The 21,154-nt window shown below is 42.3% G+C and overlaps 1 protein-coding gene across 1 annotated transcript in view; it reads left to right on the top strand.

Moving 5' to 3' along the window:
• Positions 1 to 3,576: 3,576 nt before the first annotated feature.
• The window catches only part of OCA2 (OCA2 melanosomal transmembrane protein), a 199,257-nt gene continuing 181,679 nt past the window's right edge, over positions 3,577 to 21,154 (top strand). The window contains exon 1 of the mRNA XM_068681371.1: positions 3,577 to 4,085. The gene's annotated coding sequence lies outside the window, so the exon portion shown is untranslated. The remainder of the gene's footprint in view (positions 4,086 to 21,154) is intronic.

Here is a 21,154-nt window from a genome sequence, read left to right as displayed (position 1 = left end):
TAAAGATGTATAGGAAACATGCAAATGCATAGCTTTAATTTCCCATTCCACTAGAGTGCATGAACATTCTTTAACATTGTATTGTTTTCCCATGGTGAGGTTTTGGTAGTAGACGGGTGTGGAGGTAGGGTGGTGCTGCAGGGATGTCTTGCATGAAAAGAGACCAGGGGCTGCCCCCATGTAGGACACAGCAGGTTTGAGATGGCTCCAAAAGAAACCCACTGCTGCGCAGAGCTGAGCCCATCAGCTGGTGGCACCACTGTGAAATCATATTTCAGAAAGGGAAAAAACTGCTGTATGAAAGCAGCTGGTAGAGTGAGTGAGAAAATGTAGACAGAAACAGCCAAGGTGAGTGCAGCAGGAGGGCAGGAGGTGCTCCAGGCAGGCAGCAGCTGTTCCCCTGTGGCCTGTGGAGAGGCCCCTGGTGGAGCAGGCTGTCCCCCTGCAGCCCATGGGTCCCACATGGAGCAGATCTCCACGCTGCAGCCCCCCCATGGGTGGAGGAGCCCCCGGTGGAGCAGGTGGATGTGGCCTGGAGGAGGCTGCGGCCCATGGAGAGCCCCCGCAGGAGCAGGCCCCGGGCCGGAGCTGCAGCCCGTGGAGAGGAGCCCACGCAGGAGCAGGGGGTCTGGGGAGAGCTGCTGCCCACCTGTGGGGGACCCGTGCTGGAGCAGTTTGCTCCTGGGGGATGGATGGACCCAGTGGTACGGAGCTGTGTGGGAGCAGTGCTTGAAGAGCTGCTGCCTGTGGGCAGCCACCACAGGCTCAGCTAGGGAAGGACGGCATCCCGTGGGAGGGACCCCATGTGGAGCAGGGGTAGAGAGTGACGGTGAAGGAGTGGTAGAGATGAAGCATCAGGGACTGACCGCAGCCCCCATTCCCTGTTCACCTGCACTGCCTGGGGGGAGAAGGTAGAAGAGCTGGAAATGAAGGAGTGAAGTTGAGCCTGGGAAGAAGTGATGGTGGGAGGGAATACATGGGTTTGTTTGTTTGTTTCTCACTATCCTACTCTGTTTTTAATTGGCAATAAAATAAATTGATCTTCTCCATGTCAAGTCTGTTTTGTGCATCACAATAACTGGTGAGTGGTCTCCCCAGCCTTATCCTGATACATGAACTTTTTCATTTTATTTTCTTCTCTTGTTTTTCTGAGGGTGGGGAGTGACAGAGCAGCTTGGTGGGCATCTGGCAGCCAGAAAACGTCAACCCACCACAAACATATAAACGTTGGAAACATTTCTTTTGATTCCTGGAATTTCTGCCTGGCTGTCCACTGTTAATCACAGAGCCATATAATCACAGAATATCCCAAGGTAAAAGAGACTCACAAGGATCATCATGTCCAACTCCTGCCTCCATACAGAATCACCCCAAATTCAAAATATATGTCTGAGAGTGTTATCCAAACACTTCTTGAACTCCTGCCACCATCTCAGTGAAGAACTTTTTCCTAATATCCAAAATGAATCTCTGCTAATGCAGCTTCATGCTGTTCCCTTGGCAAACTGAACAGTGTGCATCCCTTAGGTCTATGCCTTCCTAAAATACTACATGTATATCACTATGCTGATCAGTGTTGTCTTAGTCACTTCTTGCCCTGCTTGCTGACTTCTGTGTTGCATCTCATCTGTAGAGATGAAAACTTCATCTTTTTCTGTTTGTGCAGCATCTCCTGCTTTGGGGTCCTTAGCCACAGCTGGAGCATCTAAACAATAGAAACACAAATAAATGGTGAAAGAGTTGGAGGGGTGAATAATTTACCTTAATAAAGGGATTTTGTGTGTGTGTATCAGAATAATCTTTAAAAGGAGTACTGGATCCACATCCAGTGGTTTAACTCCAGTTGGCTGCTAAGCTCCACAGAGGCTCTCACTTAACCCCTCTCAGTGGAATGGGGAAGAGAATCAAGAAGGGAAAAAATGAGAAAACTCATGGATTGAGACAAAGACAGTTTAATAAGTAAAGCCAAAGCTGCTAGCAGAAGCAAAGCAAAAAAAGGAATTTATTCGCTGCTTCCTGTCAGCAGGCAGATGTTCAGTCATTTCCAGGAAAGCAGGGCTGTATCATGTGTTAGTGTTACTTGGGAAGGCACACGCTGTAACTCTGAATGGGACTCCTCTTCTTCCTTCTCCCTCCCCCAGTTTTATTGCTGAGCAGGACACCCTAAGTTATGGGATATCCCTTTGGTCAGGTGGGGTCAGCTGTCCTGGATGCACCCTCATCCGCTGATGGGGCAGTGCAAGAAATGGAGAAGGTCCCGAGGCTGTGTGTGCAGTGCTCAGCAGCAATGAAAACATTGGTGTGTTATCAGCACTATTTGGTCACAAATCCAAACCAACACCATAAAAGCTGCTGTGAAAAAAAATAAATCTCCATTACAGCGAAAACCAGTAAAGCTTTTCTCCATGAAATTGGATGGAATGACACCTGTTTGTTTGTAAGCTCTCCATAAACTAATATTTTCATGACAATGATGTTTATGGTGGTGAAAAAAGTATGTGTCACTGTACCTTGAGGAAGTCAGCAAGTAGGCCTCCTGTGATATTGGTTGTAGGTATAAATAGATTTGCATTCACAAAACATGATTGGGCTTCCTGAGTTACAGAGCTGTCAATGACTTCCTCAAGCCTAGGCTATTATCACCTTGATGTTTGTAGACATTTAGACTAAGTTGGAACTTATTTTACATCAAAAGAGCAGCCATTACTTGTACTCTACAACCCCAAAAAACCCAACACACACAAACAAACCACAAAACAGAAGCAACAACAACCATGAAAAAACAAACAGACAAACAAAAAACCACTGAAAAGCACACTTTGGGACAGTTAAGGACCTCCAGTAACAGCACAGATGGAATATCGTAATACAAATCGTGCAATGGTCCATATTATCACATTTTCTCACCAAACTCATGCAGCAAGCACCTCTCCAGCAGCAAGAGAGAAAACAGGTCTTGGATGTACAACATGGATGTGCATCAAATGAGAGTGCTGGAGATACCTATTGATGACCTTATGGATAATCATGAGTCAAGCTGGAAGTGTTCATCTCTGCCTTGAGTCTTAGCTGATCTTTCACGAAAAATTGCTTCTTTAGGAAGGCTCAGCTAGCAGAAACCATCATTTCTACTTAATAAGGCAAAATGTCAATAGTGTCATTTTCTTTGTGAAGAATGAATTTTATATTATTTTCCTTTTCTCTATTCTGCTCAAAGCTATCATATTAATGTAGCATCTGTTCTTTCTGTTGGTGTATACTGTATTGGGACTGGGACTGTAGACAGACAGGACTACAACATTGTTGTTCTGCCAATTTATGTTTGATAAGGGCAAAAAGAGCTTGGCTGGTGCAGTGCTTAATTAACCTTGCATTGCATGCTGCAGTGGAATGTGTAGGTCTTTGAAATTCCAGTATAAAGAATGAGAATGAGTATTTGTCAGGATAATCTTTTTAGTACTCCCTTAAGGCAGAAAAACAGAAGTTACTTTTCTTCCCTTTCAAATGCTGGCTGTTTTTCCTAGAGAAAACTGATAAATCTGCTCTTTTATAACTTCTGTGGCACTTTAACAAGGGTACATTTGCTCTGTCCTCCTCGGGACATTTTTTCCTGCTTCTTGTCTGAACTCGGGGCAGCGTGTTAAGCGTCTGCTCAGTGAAGCTCATAGCAATCTGTTTACCCTTTCAGTCTTTGCCACTTGTTACAACCATCTCAGGCTTTGGAAGAGCTTTGTTTGGGCAGGGAGTAACGGGTGCTGGGAGTAAAATGAATGCTAGTTCCTCACTGAAATCACGTGATGGCAAATCTGGGAATTCCTGCTTCGTTTATGAGAGTGCACAGGATGAAATGTCACTCTCTTCTCATCTAGAGATGCTTACTACAAAGAGCTGAGCTGCACTGCACACCAACAAAGCCATTCATCCAAACAAACTTTCTATTCAGAAAAAAAACAGACGTCTTGCAGCTCCTTCAGCTGAACCAAGTGTTTTATTTCTCACTTCTGTGCACCTTGTTTTTTTTTCTTCCTTTTGGAGTTCTCATTCTCAAACAAAAGGAACACTTCGGGACTTCTTCCAAAAAGCAGGTAAAATGCAATCTTTCTACAAGACTTTTTTTTTTTTTTTTTTTTCTAGGATAGTTTAATGCAGTTCTGTTATTTAGAGAAGTTTTAATATGCACAATAAAATAATACATATTAAAAGTTACTCTAACTTTGCAAACAGCACAGAGTTTTCTGTATAACATTTATATGTACCTGAGCATTCAGCATTTTAGAACATTAAAGAAACATGTCAAGTATGTGTTATAAAATTCAGTGGTTCTTTCAGCTGCATTTCCTTTTACCTCTGCATTAACCTTTTCCAGAATATTAAATATTTTAAAAATTCTTTTAACTTAGTTTAGATTGTAGATCCTTTGGGAACTCAAACTTCATGTGATTTATGATATTTATTTTTTGCTCCTCCTATTGCATTTATGTGTAAGAGAAGTAGATCAGACTTACTTCTTGGGCTGGGTATTCTGTAAAACATAGACACACTTAAAAATGTGTTTAGGTCTGCATAGTAAGGCGACACACTGATGTTGTAGAGTGAATACATCTCTAAAGTAAAATGATTTAATAAAAATGAATGAAGTAGTTCATAAAATACTACTATTACTTTTCAGAAACATTCCTTTTCATGGATTTTACTCATGTTGGTTGTACTTGTAACAAGCTCTTGTGATTTTTCTAGTTGTCTTGCTTGAGTAGTCTTGAGCAGAAAGAGAGCAGTCTGTCTGACCAACAATGCGCTGTTCTGTTCAGCGCTGCATATTTTGCAAGAGGGCAAGGGCAAAGCTGCCCTCCTTCCCAAGAGTTTGAGATTTTACAAAGATAATGAGCATTTGGATTTCAATGAAACTTAAGGCAAGAGATCAGCAGATTAATCAGTTAAAGATAGCTACATAATTTTTATGGGGAATATTTGTATAATGTATTTATTTCAAGAACAGAATCTAGTACTCATATAAAACAGAGACTAAAGAGCTTCATCTTTCAAGACATGTGGTTTGGCTGATGCATAGGAAACTCTTCATATTTCTCAATATAGTCACAGGTGGACATATTTGCTATCTGAAATCTCAGATAAGGTGTTTTCACGTCTTCCTATCAGAGTTTGTGGTAGTTACATGAGGACAGCTCCAGAGTTTTTATTGACAACTCAACTTTCACTGCAGGCTTTGATCTGTCAGTAGGAGGCTAATTTGGACCTCATCTGTTCTCTGTTGAGACATCCGTATACTTTCTTCTGGGTTAAGCAGGTCCCCATAAGTTAGTTTTAAATGTCACTGGAACAAAGCAAGGAAATCATGGATGACAGAACTGCTGAACAGATCCTGGTGAGGTAACAAGAAGATTTGTCCGGGTGATGGGCTTTTCCAGCAGCTAAATCCAGGAGGAGAAATGGTTCCTCACTGCGAGCCTTTGGGAGATGCTGTTTAAGTAAAAATGGAAGAAAAATTTGGGACTGTGACTCTGTGAAAATAATGTTGAGAGACAAAGGAAGAGTGAAGTATTAGTCTAGGAGATTTGCCTATGGTTTTCCCTTCAGAAGGTGTGTTAAATAAAGGTAAAACCCACTAGGAGCACTGACACACTTAAACTTTTGCCCTTTTTTTCACTGGTAGAGAAATTAAATACAGAAGGGGTAAAAACGTGTCACCTATGAAGAGCCTTGTTAAGCCAAGACAATGCAACAATTAATTCTGTAATTTTTCCCAGTAACAATAGCTGGAGAAATACTGAGAAAAAAAAAAAAAAAGAAAAGAAAAATCCACAGTCTAATGATTTTTCCTTTTCTTTGTGACTGGGTGCTTTTGCCAGATCACATTTTCCCCTGAGGATTAACTTTGAACTGCCAATTAAAAGTTATTGCTAAATCCTGTTACAGCAGAAAGCCTTGAGGTTCTCACCGTTCAGACTTGGCCATTCTCTCTCTCACAGAATAGATTAAACTGCCGTGGCTTCAGTAAATTATTTTTACAGGATGTTGTTAGTACTGCAATAAAGTTTGCCCATTGATACAGCAATGACTCAGTTTCTTTTTCGAGAACTTTACAAAACCATGTCAGCCCATCATACTTACGAAAGAAAGCTACTGAAGTCTGTGTGCCAAAGGTTGGATGACCCTTCCTGTGATTTTTGGGCAAACAAGCCACTGCAAAAACCCTACTATTTTCTGACAGGCACCGGCTGTTATGGTTAGGGATTGCACGCTGTATGTGTCTCTGCTCTGAGCAGGGACAAATGGAGCATTATTTCAGAAACCGCTGTGTGGTAATGGTCGGCAGATGTTTGCATTTTTAATGTGGTCACTGTAGCATCATCACAGGCTTTCAAATCTCTATGTCCAGCTAGGAGAGGATCAAACAAGAAAGACGAATGAGCCTACTGACATTTTAATTTGCCCAAGAGAAGAAAGAAAACATTCTGTGTTCACTAGAAGAGCTGCAGAGTGCTGCCAAAACCGTTCATTCACTTGAAGATGTGTGGAACATAAACATATTCACTTATAAATCAACATTTGGACTTTCATGTCCCTCGCATATCCATGCCTTACCTCTGATCCTAGACCTGTGATCTCACTGAAAACACTGGAATTCTTAAACCCTGCAGGAATATGACTGCACCCAGTGTTTTCCTTCAAAAAGGGCAGGATACAGCAGGATACAGCATCTTCTGGTTGACTAGTGACCTTTATAAAGTCATCTGCACAGCACCTATTGAGAGTAAAGCTAAGCCAGCAGAAATCCTCCTGCAGCTATCAATGGGTTTAGGTACCCGGTCTGTGGTATTTCAGGAGCCTACAAAAAAGAGCAAAGAAAGTATTGGAGAGGGGACCGAGATAATTGGCAGCTTTGGCCACAGCAGGGAATAGTGAAGCCCTGGACGTATCTCTCAGAGAAGATGTTTGTTAAAATGGAGCCTCCCTAGGAACAAAAGTACCTGATCCTGGATCTATTGCAGTGTCATAAGACTCTTTAGCTACGTGACATGGAGGGGTCTGTCGTGCACAGATTTTTTCTTGTGCTTTGCCAGCCTCGCTCTCCATCAGCAGCAGATACCCTTATCTTCTTCCATGGCCATATGTGTCACATGTCAGAGGTTTGCAGTGTCACCCAGCTCAGCACTGTAGCCATCTTATTTGATGCTCATTGCTTTTCATCAGTTTGCCTAAACACATGACTTTTACTCTCTTGGGAAGGCTTATTACTGTTGTGCTTTCTTGATCTATAGAAATACCAGCACACCCTGTGGATGCTACACTTGAGGTCTCTCGTGACCATTTCCCTTCACCGATGCGACCTGTAGATAGCAGAGAACTTCATCTCTTTTACATATATCATTACAATTATTTAATTTAACATAGAAAACCCATCTGCTACATTTCGGTTTCTGCTACATTTCTGGTTGAATCAAATAAAGATTCTTGGCATGATAAGCCTTATAACCTTGTAATTTCAAAATTGAAAGCAGCATTGATGATTCTTTTTTTAGTTGACCAGGCTGTGATCTCTGTTGTTTCACACAAAGGAACAGCACTTTTGTTCTTGTTGCTGTTGTCGTGGTTGTTTTTTGTGCTAGTTCCCAGCTATTGAATTCTGCCCAGGCCCAACAGGACTGCCTTCTGCTAATACCATTGCTGTGGTCCTGCAAACTTGCAGGAATGAGCTGGGGCCTCATTCATGCCCCAGCAGCCTGACAGGGATGCCCTGTACAGAGCTCTGTTCCTGGAGGAATGGTGTTGGGATCATTGCTTTTCACTGGGTGAAACAATGGCACCCTCAGAAATGTTAAGTCAAATATAACATTGCATTGACCTGTGCAGTATTTTCTTTTCTATCAATCATGGGCTGATTTGTTAAAAGCTCATTTTCTTTACCTGTCATCAACCTAGGAGGACTTGCAGCATACATTTTCCTCCCAGTCGTAGAGCCATTTGCATGACTTTTGTTGGATTTGTGGTGACGGATTAGTGTGGATCTGTTAAGCACAGTGCAGGGAAGCGGCCATCCCTCAAGACAGCTGCACAGCTGGGCTGCACTTTGTGTCCTGCCAGGAGCAGCAGGGCGAGCTCTGTGAAGCCACTCTTCTCTCTGCCTGGGGCAGGGGCTGGCTCTGCCCCATTGCTTCAGCAGAGATGCTGGGAAGCTGGCTGGAAGCTGGCAAAATCAAAGCAGAAATGCAAGTGCACCAGTTCCTGTTCCTTGAACACCCCCCAAAGGGCATTTATGGGTGATTTTTCCTCTGAAAGAGGTTCCCTTTCTATTGCAGTGAGGTCCAGCACTTTGTAATTGCTTGTCACAAAAATCCAATTTAGTTATGGCTTTGTTAGCTTACAGGTTTGTTATTTCTTTTATTTTTTATTTTTATTTTTTATTTTTAGCAGAACAGCACAATCGGTGAAAATGCTTCTTGAACACTATATTTAAGTCATAACACAAGCACCCTAAATATGTAGGAATTTTGTAACATTTTCTTGGGGCCAGAGCAGTGATCAAGGGAAAAAGTACCCAAAGCAACTACAAGTAAAACTGGGGAGGCATTGCAAATGTTCAGCATCCAGCATGACAGGCTTCTCTCAAACTACTACTGCTCTTAAACCACAGGCTCTGCTATGCAAAACATTATTCATAACCTGTAGGCATATGTATAGCTGGGGCAACTCTTTGTCTTGGCAGAGCCAAAGGTTCTGTGCTTCTGAATGAGCCATTCCAATGTTTGCATGTGTATCCCTAGTTATTTGTCTTAAAATTGGTGTCTGGTAATTTCAGCCATTGTGGTTCTTTGCAAGAATGCTGAATTTTTTAGTGCCAGGTAGGTGTTATTCTATAGGAGCTGCTGCAAATTTCACAACGCTGGAGATATCACGACTGATGGCTAATTTAGAGATTTGTCTTAATCAAGCTAAGCTGTGTTTTGCAGACAGAAATATTTGCCTAAGTGGTATCCATTTATCATCTGTACTTTCCATACCATATAGCATTTTGAATACTTTCCATTTGTATTTAGGAACATATGCAGGAACATTGCTGGTTAAGAAGGCTGTTTTTAAAGCAAGAACAGTTTCTACCTGTTTTGTAGCTCTGGCAATCTGGTTTTGTGCCCCAATATGGGGCACAGAAGGTTTGAGAAGAGGATAGATTTGCTTGGGGTATGGAGTGTGCTAGACTGAATATATAGATGTTATAGGTGTTTAGCTGCTAATAGGCAGGCTTTTGTGCTTGTCATGGGGCTTGCTTGCCTTACTGTATGTTAGAGTCCAATGCTTGTTAGTGGCTGCTTTTGCTTCTGCCATTTGCTCTACTCCTTGTCATCTTGCTTTGCTGTGCCTGGGAACGCTTTGATAAGAGCTGTGGCCATCCACCTGGGCTGGCTGGTGGCCAGGGCATCGCTGCTGTTCCTGTGCTGCTGCTTGGGACAGGCTGGAACTCCAGAACGAACTCATGCCAGAGGGACTGGGACCTGTGAATGAGCCCATGTAGAGCATGTACATCCCAAAATGTCTCTGGCCATGGGTAAGTCCACTCCAGAGCAAGCACACCTCGAAGTATCTATGGCCAAGGAGAAGTCCATGCTGCAGCAAGCACACCTTGCAGTTTCTATGGCTGCAGGTAAGGCCACGCCAGAATACCTCAAAGTGTCTGTGGCCATGGGTAAGACCGCAACACAGCAGAAGTGTCTGAAGACACCTCTGAAGGCACCTCTGTGGCTGATGGAAAAGGCTGCATCAGAGCAGCCATGAGCACCTCAAAGTGACTGTGGCTGTGGATGTCCATGCCACACGTTGCTTTCGCCTGACCTAGTAAACTGTCATTGTCTTAACCCATGAATTCTCCCACTTTTACCTTTCCAATTCTCTCCGCCATCCCACCTGGGCAGAGTGAGCAAGTGGCTGTGTGGCACATAGCTGCCTGCTTGGGTTAAGCCATGACATAGTGTTTAATACTTGATTTTAGATCTACTATTTATTTTTTCCCCAAGATCCACAGTCTTGTGTTGATATGCCCTTGCCTGATTTTCTTTAAAATTTCATAGCAGGTTGAATGAGGCTAATTTAATTTATAAGCTGTTCCTTCACCCCGGAGATACAATTTCCTGCTGAAACCACTTTTCCTGGTGCATTGCACTAGGAAGCCGAGCAGTGCAGGAGAAAAAATATGTTTCACCATAGTCAGCAGTGGACAATTATCTGTCATCTGAGCTGGAGCTGGGTTGTGATGGCTCCTCATGTGACAGCTCAAACCTCTGGTGGAGCAGGGTCTCAGGGGACTGCTGTCAGTGTGCAGGGAAATGTGGCCTCCTCACACCGTGGGTTCATACTCAGCTGCTCCTCAGGCTGGCTGTGTTTTACCAGGAACACTTCTCTGCTGGCTGAGGAATTTTACCTCAGGGTCAGGCTGGTCAGCTGAGGAATGAATGTCAGCCAAGTGCTCTTGCTGCTGTTGTGTGTTGTCTGGCCCTCGCCTGGTATGGCTTGCTGCAAGCTTTGTGGTCTTGGTTTCCTGTGCTTCTAGGTGGATGGGGGGCCTGGTGTATGGTGTAGTTTCAGCTGGGGCCTTGCAAGGAGGATATGGAGGATAAACATTTCAGAAAGTGTTGATAAAATAGAATAACTTCTATCAGTTTTGAAAACCGACCTTATGGGCTGATAGGGAGATACCCAGTTCTGCCGGAGCCCTTCCAGAACTGGAATTGAGCTTGTGGTCCTCAGAAACTGTAACATTTCCAAAGCTTTCCCATTGGTTCTGAGAAGAAATAAAGAATTTGGGAATAAGAGGCAGATGACTTCCAGAGGTCCCTTGCAGGGTGAATTGTATTTTGTTCTGTTTCCCCTTCATTGTGGGGCTTCAGATGGCTTTAAATCTTTCGGGGACGTAAGAAATCTCAAGCTGCATCCTCCACACAGAAAATGAATGCCCTGAGCACAGGCTGCCAATTCTCCTTTGCACCAGCCCAAGAGATACGCAGAAATTTGTATAGACAACTCCTCTGCAGAAACTGGTACAGCTCCAGCAGCTCGTACTGGTAGATAGCAGCAGAATACCTGGAGTCATGTCACATGCTGTGCTGGAGTGACGATCAGATAAAAACTGAGCTTTGGACTGAACAGAGATTTTAATCCAACTCTGCTGTATTTGCAGTAACCGCTTGGTCTTTTTGATGTTTTAGGGTCTGTCTTTTGGTTTGCTTTTAACCAGAATGTTTGCATTTTTCCAGGAAAACCCTTCTATTAATAAAGCATCACTTGCAGTGAATTGCCATGGGCCAGAAGCACTTTGCAAGAGGAAGTTATGAATATTTGGCATTTTTTTTTCTGGATTCAGAAAGTGGCTGGTCAAATTCATGCCACAGAAATGTCATAGAACCACAGAATGGTTTGGGTTGGAAGAGACCTTAAAGCCCATCTAATTCCAACTCCCTGCCCATGGCAGGGACACCTCCCACCAGACCAGGTTGCCCAAAGCCCCATCCAGCCTGGCCTTGAACACCTCCAGGGATGGGGCATCCCTGGACAACCTGTGCCAGTGCCTCACCACTCTCAGAGTAAAGAATTTCTTTCTAATATCTAATCTAAACCTACTATTTTTTAAATTTAACGCTATTACCCCTTGTCCTGTCACTACACTCCCTGACAGCTTTCCTGTAGGCCCCCTTTAGGTACTGGAAGGACACTGTAAGATCTCACGAGAGCCTTCTCTTCTCCAGGCTGAACAACCCCAACTCCCTCAGCCTGTCTTCATAGCAGAGGGTCTCCAGCCCTTTGATCATCTTTGTGGCTCCAGGTGGGGTCTCACGACAGCAGAGCAGAGGGGGAGAATTGCCTCCCTTTCCCTGATGGCCACGCTGTTTTTAATGCAGCCCAGGATGCCGTTGGCTTTCCGGGCTCACATTGCTGCACATTGCTGGCTCATGTTGAGCTTCTTGTCAAATCCTACAATGGTCATGGAGAACAAAGCTACTATCACCAGTTCAGGAGCCGCAAAACCCTGGGGACTGGGGAAGGCAGGACATGAGATTCAGGGTGAAGGAGGGCAGCTCTGAGCTGCCCTGGGATATCTACAAGCAGATTCACTGAGCTGTGCCTTAACCTTTCCTTAACACTGTGCTTCTCTCTTTATTAGGTCAGTTCTCTAAAACCTCTCTCAGCGTCTCTTAGCAATGTTGTCTGCTGCTTTTCCTTCCCTTTTAGACTGTCTGTGTGTGACACACTCAAATGCAGTGGATGCTTCAACTTCTAATAGTCTATGAAATGCCTCACTGGGAAGACTGTGCTTTAGCTTGAGCCTAGAAAATGTCCTTCTCAATAATCTGAATGGTAACTGGCCATAACAGTTCTGGAGTAGCTTCACACAAAATCACGCCTAACTTGGCCTGGGGTTGAGAAGGGATCTGATGCGTGAAGAGACAATTCTCACACACTCTTTTTTCTTCTGTTTTCAAGGAATTTCTCAGCAAGTATGTTCTAATTGATGCAGTGTGTCACATGATAGCTTGTCTTTGGCCGGCATGGGATATATTTGGTGTTGTGTATGCACAGTCTAGCACCAAGACATGCCAAATATGAGGGTTATTACTTCAGACTGTATATCTTTACAAAGGCTGCACAACCATAGTGCCTCAGGAATACCACACTCTGCTAAATTTTTCTGTGTATCATGTTTTCATTACATAGTCCTTTTCTTGTCTTGGACATACAGGCTGTTTGAGTGCTGGGACCCAGTGCATTTGGGTAAGTCTCTGTAAGGAAATGATCCTAGATGACAGGCCCCAGATCCTGATGAAATTCCTCTCAGCATGCATCAAAGATTGTATGACCAAGGATTAAACCAGTGACTGTGTTTTGTACCTTGCCTCTCACTGTTACCATTTTTTTGCATCTCTTTCTTATCTAATTGTTTATGGCGTGGCTGTGGCAAACTTCAGCAGCAGGCTGAAGTCTCAGATCTGTCACAACATGCATGCTTCACCTTCAGTAACTCAAGTGCTCTAAATTAAATAGTAAAGCAGTTCATCTGCATGCATGTAAGAACAGTAGTGAAGCTGAGCTTTTCCAGCCTTGCTCAATCTATGAAGCTGCAGCCAACTTCATTTTGATTTCAGAAGTGTGTATTTTTCTGTTTTGCCAGGGGTGCAAAGGAGAAAGTATTTGCCATTGACTTCAATACGGATGAATTTCAAGGGCACCAAGGTTTCATCCAAACCATTTTTCTAAAGCAACTTTAGGATATGAATACCCCAAAAAGTTGTCCAAGGAAGGCTAATGTTCAACACTGAACAAGCCTGGTGTTTTGTGATGCGGGACCTTGAGGTATTTGGGGTTGCCATCTCCAGGGTTGGCATGGAGGCCTCACTGAGGACCGTCAGAAGGAAAACTCTGGGGAGAGAGCCTGCACACCCTGACCTTGCTTGCAGGTTTGCAGAGACAACTTGCTTTTGTGTTCACATCCAAAGACCATCATTTCTTTCAGGTACTAGCAGGTCAGAAGGCAGCCCTTAGCTGGTAGCTGTTGTGGTTTTGTGCAAAATTATTGGTTTGGGCAAAAATTTGTGGAGATGCTTCATTTCTCATGGAAAACAGCACAGAGGGACCACTATTGCCACCAGTAAACCTTTTTCCTGGAAGTTTCTCTCCCCAGTCAGCTATGAAGATATCTCCTACACAACCCTTTGACAGCACAAAGCTCACACCACACACAAAATCTCTTGGTTTTAGAAGAGATTTAGAAGGGCTGCTGTTGGATGGGCAGCCCAGTCGCTTTGTTTTAGGTGCCTGGTGTAAAAACACAGTGTTGGTCAGAGACGTGCTCCGCACGGCTGTTGGACAGACTGTGCTCGTGCTGAATGCAGGAAGAGCAGCACATACCTGTGTGGGTGCCGGGACAGGCAGTGCTGTCTTCCTGGCAGTCCATCTGCTAAGCATAAGTGCCCATGAGTGCCAGTGACCCCATGGCATCCCCTTTGTCAAAAGGGTCTGTTTTAGCAGCTTCCCAAGGAGAAGCAAGGTCAAGATATTTCAGGTTTGAAACAAGAGGTGGGTTGACATGAGGAGCACATAACCAGCCATCTTTTTGTTTATTAGAAGAATTTCTGCAGGTTCAGTGCCTCAGGGCAAGGGAGGGAGGCTGCAGGCAGCAGCACTGATCAGTGTGGTTTCTTCCTCTGCAGAGTGGGTGAGGTGCTCCACTGGTACCGGAGTCACAAGGAGGAAAGATCTGCACAAGTCCCAGCAGCTACAGGGCCTGCAGAGGAGGAGCAGAGTCCTGCCTTCTCCTCCCTCGGAGGGTTCATTTTGAGAGTGTTTTGCTCTTATTGCTGGGAAATCCAATTAAAATACAATATCTGGCTAAACTTGCTATCTTTATCCCCAAAGCATAATGAGCTCTTTGCATTTTGTGTGCCCCTCAGCTAATGAGTTCTCCCCTTTTATACGGAAGTTCTGAAGACAGATTTTTATTAAGAAAGGGAAAGAAGAGTCTGAATACAGTACCTTTCAGACATCCTGCCCATGTCAAGAGCTGCCAAAGCATGTAGAGTGCGATTACAGCTTCCTATTTCATTGCTGAAGTGGCTCTATAAATAGCAGTGTTCAATGAAAATTGCCAGCCGAAGCATTGCTTTTTAAGCATGAAAATGCACAAAAAAATCTCAGTAACTAGATTTTTTTTTTTTTTTTCCCTAAGCATCCTAAAGGTTTTATAGGTCCAAAAGGAATAGATTACTGTAAGGATTTCTGAAATAACTTCTTCTACTGTGATAACAGTATCTGTTTTTCCTTTTTTTTTTTTTTTTTTTCCCAACGATCTGCAAAGCTAAGGTCTAAAAAACAAATTTCAGTTGATACTGACACTCATTAATACAATCTGGAAAATGAACCCTAAATGATAGTGAGATCAGGGATTGAAAGGAAATGTGTAAAGCCAGACTTTCACATAGCTTGGGTTTAAAGGGGACTCTCATCTCTAACTTGCACTCTTGTATCACACATTTTCACATTTTATACGGTTTTCCCAAGTCTTGGATTGAGTAGCATGTCTTGTCCCAGTGATAAGTTTAGATGGGAAGATATTGCCAGTCTGCTGTCCTCAGTAGCTTGTTTCATGTTTCAGCAGTTAATCTATGTGACCACTTAAAAACGTCATAAAAAATTGCTGTATTTCCTGTTTGGATTTATCTGGCTTCATCTTCCAGACATCAGTTTTTATCTTGCCTTTCCCACTAAGTTAACGTATGCATTAGTACCAGATATTTGCTCTCTGTGGAGGTGGCCTAATAACTGAGTCATCGCTCCGTTTTTTTTTTTTTTTTTTTTTTAATGGGACTTTGCAGTAAGGCATTTCTCAAGCCCTTGAATTATTTGCATTGTGAGTTTTCTGCACTGCCTCCCTTCTTCCAAATTCCTTTCCAAAAGGAAAGCCCTAGCACTTGGTAGGAAACAAATTCTAACATGGCAAGAGATCAAGCCTCAATACCTGTGTGCTATTTGGCCTTAAGCCTTCAGGGATTACATTTGTCCTTTTTGCTCCATGGTGCAGGAGGATGCAGGCTGAGTTCTTTGTTAATGCTGGAGCACCTTGCAGGGCCACTGCTCCTCGCTACATAGCTTCACTGTCTGGTCTGTAAATAGGCTGCACTCTTTGGTCCTCGACCTATTATGTGCCCGGGTCTGTATGCAGAGATCCTTGGTCTGACTGGGCCCAGATGGCTGCCTTAAAACAGGCTGTAATAATACAAAATTCAAACTGCAAGGCTATCCATTAAAAAAGTGTATCTCATTAATATCAGGGCATATAAACTTAAGCTAAAGGTCTGTATTCCCACAGGGATACTTTTCACAACAGCTGTGGCCAATGCAGGACTTCCAGTTAAACAGCTGTTACCATTTCTCCTTACATTTAGAAAAGAACAAACTTTTGCATTCCTTTTGAAATGTTTTACCTATGTTTCTCAATCATTCATGGACTATAGACACCTTCCCTCTTCATGCAAATTGGTTTTCTTTAGCCATTTATTTACTGTTCTAGAAATCAAACTAGAGTTCAATTTATCTGTCTTTAATGATACAGAAGAGAAACCAATCTTTTTGGCAAAAAGATTTTTCTGCATCTACCCACAGACTGCTGTAAAGTCCCATAAACCAGAAAAAAAATGCTTAACATATTAAATCTAACACATTTCATGAACACTTTCAAAAAAAGTTGAATGTAGTAAACACAACCATTTCTGGACTTTGCTAAGGAATAAATTAGTTGAACTACAACTCTGAGCACCAGAGGGACTTGATTTACTTCCAGATAAATGATATTTAGCTTTAAAACGCAGACTACTTGGATGTCAGAGGAAGTTAATAATTTAGAATTCTTCATTGCTGAGTTAACTCAGAACTATTTCTGCTATGAGGTAACTTTTGTGAACTCTGATAAGTGAAAAGAGTATTTTATCTAACAATTATCCATAATCCAGTAATTATCTTTCATGAAGTAAAAGAAACAAATGTCTGCAGTCTGATACGAAATTCATACATATCTTTAAATAACACATCTCCCGAAGTACAATCCATGATTAAATTAAAGACTTTGGGATGCACCAAATTATCTAGTCATTGTCTTCCACTTTCTCATGACTGCTAGTGTGAGATTTCCACAATGTGTCAGGGTAAAAAAATAAAAAAAATTACAGGGGAATTGCTGCAAAGTTTAGGTAGGTCAAACAATCACTTTGAAGATAGCAGTCCTTATTTCCACCAATCCCAGCATTCATTTACACTGCTTTGACTGTGAAAAGAGGATTTAGAGTAAGTGCAAACACATCTCTCACTGGTTTTAGCGTAGGGAGAAGAGTAATTAGTGTGAATGTCAGACCCAACAGTTTTGTCTCCTTTTCCTTTTGCATTAGTTCCCGTGACCCACAGTGGGAATGAGGTGTCACCTCCTGAATATAGGGACAGGTACTAGGAGCTCAGTGGATCCAGTCAAGACATTAGTTTCTTCCAGCACCCTGTTGAGGTCTATGACCAGCAAATTGTATTTTCTAAGGGTTATTTTTCAATAGGGATTCTTAAAAAGAGAGTATGATGATGAAGGACTAGAGATAAAAAAAGCACTGAAGGCTCTGCTCATGGACTCCCAAGATCCTTCTTTCTGGACCCAAAGTATGCACGCTCATCCCAACGTCTCAAAAGCTCAGAGCTGTCCTTGCAGTGGGGTCTGCCCTGATTCACATCAGTGCCGTGCTCACACAAGCCCGGTGTGGATTGCTCTGCATGGTCAGGAAAAGGATTTTGCCTTTTGTCAGCCAGTAATGCTGCACTGCCCAACAGCCAGATTCCCCGTGGGAAGTTTTCACTTCTGTTTGAGTAGTTATAAGGTAAAATCTTCAAATGAGGAGACAGAAAGAAAGGGAATTTGGATACTCATCTCCCTCCCTCTTCTGGTTAACCTTCCCAGTATTGCATTGCTCAGCTGGTCTATGGTGAGTTTTTGATTGTATAAGGCTGTCAAGTCACGTTGGACTTGGTGTTTGAAAGCCAAAAATTCTAAAGGGGATGGAGGATCATGTGGCTATTCCTCCAGCCAAGTTTCCCTCAGATCTTTAAGCAGCTAGTTCAGAAATGCATGCTTGCTTCAGACATTCTGGAGACTTGGAGGGCACAGTGTTTATTGGGATTCACAGAAGGACTTGCTAATGAATCTTCTGTGCAATGAACTTTCTGCCTAGGAATGCACCATCTGAAGTGAATGCCAAGGAACATAAGCACTTGTCAGAGGTGGTTTGGTTAAGATAATCTGAATGAAGAGGCCACTCTTGTTCCCCCTTCCCATGAAACGTACTCTCATGTAGAGTGCAAACATTTTGCTGAGAAAATGCAGTTACTATTGACATTACAATGCACTTCCCAGTGCCTTCTGCCTGAGAACTTCAAAACAATTTACAGCTTTGCTGAGCGAACCCTGCTGGATGAAAGTTACTTAGCAGACAAGGCACATCTTTGCCCCAAGACAGACAGACAGCAAAGCAGGGAACAGCAATCCCAATTCTCATCTCCAGGTTGGTGGCAGCTGCTGGGCTGTGGTTTCACTCCCAAGCACTTAAAGCAATTCCTAGTTGCTGAAACAATGAAGTCGCTTGATTAGTTTTGAGATTTTAGTGCTCTTTATTTTGGTAGGAAAGCTCTGCTTCTGTGCTGTATTTGAAATATCTTCTTCCTGGGGATACCTAAATAAAATAATTCACAACCCAATTCCCATCAACATGAAACGATTGTCTGCCATGAGAGGAGAAATGCTGTGGACCAAGAGGGGAAGGTCTGACATCCCTCCCTTTTTGTATTTCCCCTGTGCATGATCCTGGCAACTTCTATCTGTAACCAAGTATCCCTTGCAAGCTTGGCATTTTAAGCCTCTGTTTTACATCTTTGAAGGGCTTGATCCAAAGTCGAGTGAAGACAGTGGAAGGACTCTCACTAGCCTCCATGTATTTTGGATAAAGCCCCAAGGCTCACATTCCACACATTTTACCTTGGATTTGGATTTTCATAAGCTTTAGCACACCAGAAAGCTGCCAGCTTCACAAATCTACATCTCACAGCATGTGCTTTCAGCTTCTTGGTTTTGTAAGAATGTTTTAAAGCTGAGGGAGAAATTAATGAATTTGTCAGGACTGTAACATGAACCAGTGCCATCAACAGTATGGGCACACTAGTTTTATCAGTGAAGCTGTGCTTCTTTTTAGTGCATGACCATTTGAAAGAAGTAGAAATGTATATAAAAGCAGGCTCAGTTGCAACACAAGAAAGGCAAAAAGCTGTGTACAGCAGTAGGGTGCTAAGGGAACACCCAAATTCCAGAAAAGTGCTAAATATGTCTCTTTACTTTTTTTTTTTTTAAAAAACAAAAACAAAAACAAAAACTTTTTTTTCCTTGTTTGATTGATTGCTTTTTTTTAATTCACACAAGAGCAGGTTGTTAGAATAACACTGAAATTTCTAGCTGAAACTGAAGTTTATTAGCTCAGTCAGGTCTTACCCTCTCCCAGCTGAAATCAAAGCATAATTTTCATACAGAGTGAATCAAATCCCTTTGGCTATCTGGAAAGAAGAATAAGTACTAATGATGCTTGAAATCAGTACAGATATGTCCATTTACAGTGGTCATTTTCTGGTTTCTAGAATGTTTTGCTATTTGCCATGGCTGTCTCAGAAGAATATTATTTTAGCATTCATTTCATTGTAGTTTTGTCCTGTGGTGATGATTAATTTCTGAATATAGCCATGAAACCTGTTAGTACAGGAAGGAAAAAAAAAATTAATAACTCCAACAAATTATTTGTAGAAAGTAAACAAAAACTTTCTTTTTTTTTTTTTTTTTTTTTTTTTTTTTGATCATAGAACATAGATACATACAAAATACTTAACTAGCTCCCTTAATGTTCCCTCTTGGTTTAATTATCTTGAATATATTATAGCCAGTGTCAACAAATGAGGGTCAGTTATTTTTACCCACAGGGAAGTAAAAATTCCAGCCACATTAACAGTGTATGAAATATTTACATTCACTTTGTAAAATATAATCATACCTAGTATGCTGCTTTGTTTGTAGTTGAAATAGTAGCTGTGCCAAAGGACATTTCACAAACAAATTCCAGTCTGATAGATACTAGGACAAAGAGGTGTGCTAAAACTGTGTCTATGTCACCGCTACCTCTATTTGCGCTGGGGTTCTGTATGAAAGAGATGTATTTTATTCTGCTTTGCTGTATATTTAGAATATAGGAGAAACCATCAGTACTATGAACTCTGCTCTTCTGCACCTGTTGGTATTTTATTTTTCCATGGTACAGCTGCCAAGGCATATGGATGCTCTAATTCCTTTGTGCAAAGAGACTCCTTATCATCATCTTTTCTATGAAGTAAATTTAGGCTAACAGCGGACAGGAGAAATGTGACATGAACACTTATTGCCTATCAGTATTCTAGCTGCTGCAGCAATTTCGAGCACCTGCAGTTTATCAAGTTAGACATAAGAAAGATTGACACTGTGGGAATAACAATCATCTAGACATGTCATTCCGGGGGCAATAACACATTTTTCTGCACTTTGTTTTAGGGAGTTTGGTGTTCAGCTTGAAAGTCTGTAGAATAATTTGTTAAGAACTTGTAACATTTATTAGCAGAGTATGGGCAAAAAAGTAATATAAAAAGGTCCCTTAATATTATTCGTTTTCAACTTGGCAACCTGAATTTTCTTTTCTCTAAAACACCACTGAAACTAGCCAGGGTTATTTTAATGATTTAAAAGTATAGTGTCAATTAATCAACCCCTTCCTACGGTCTTGCTTTTTACTTAAAAAAGTATGCAAGTAATATTTAAAGATATAAAGACCTTTATACACACCCAATATGAGACTAGAGCACTGCTATAAACTGTGATGTGTCTGAAGGATAAAGAACCCAAAGTAAAAACAAGACCATCAATCTGCAATCACCAATAAAGGCCTGTTAGAAGTCATTTCAGATTTCAGAATACTCTTCTCCAACAGCCTTTCCTGCCTCACCTGTGGTCACCCTGTGCTGCCTTTGCCTGCAGCAGCTGGAGAGGCACAAGGCCCTGGCAAGGGCTGTGGAGCCAGGTGTTCCTTGTCAGCCTCTGCCTTGGGACCTCAGGGGTTACCCACAGACGTGCTTCAGGGTGCTCTAAGCACATGAGATCTTGTTGCTTTTCCATGAATATGTAACGACGGGTTATGAAAGTGCCAGAGAGAAGTCAAAAAGACTCTCAAAAGTCCTCTAGCAAGGCTATAGCGCTGGAGTTTTCCTCATCAGTGTCAATCATTTCAAATTCTTGCACAGAGGCTTCATGAAAGGCCTTCGGCATCTCAGCAGGCTAGGTAGCTTTCCTGTAACATGGTATTTGCTATTGATCTCATTTTTAAAAGAATACAGAATACATTTTTAAAGGAATAACATTAACTTTATGGCATAAAAAGAACTTTCATAGCTGAAGGAGAGAAGAAAACTCTCTCTGGGTTTGCATATGGGTCATGACAGGAAAGATCCTGTTTTTCCTTTCAAACCTGCCCAGTTTCTTAGTATGTCTTAACTAAAGCAAACT

This window comes from Anas acuta, chromosome 1 (assembly GCF_963932015.1).
Source record: "Anas acuta chromosome 1, bAnaAcu1.1, whole genome shotgun sequence".
Classification (NCBI taxonomy): Eukaryota; Metazoa; Chordata; class Aves; order Anseriformes; family Anatidae; genus Anas; species Anas acuta.
The sequence above is the reverse complement of the archived record's forward strand: the minus strand, read 5'-3'. Positions and strand labels throughout refer to the sequence as shown.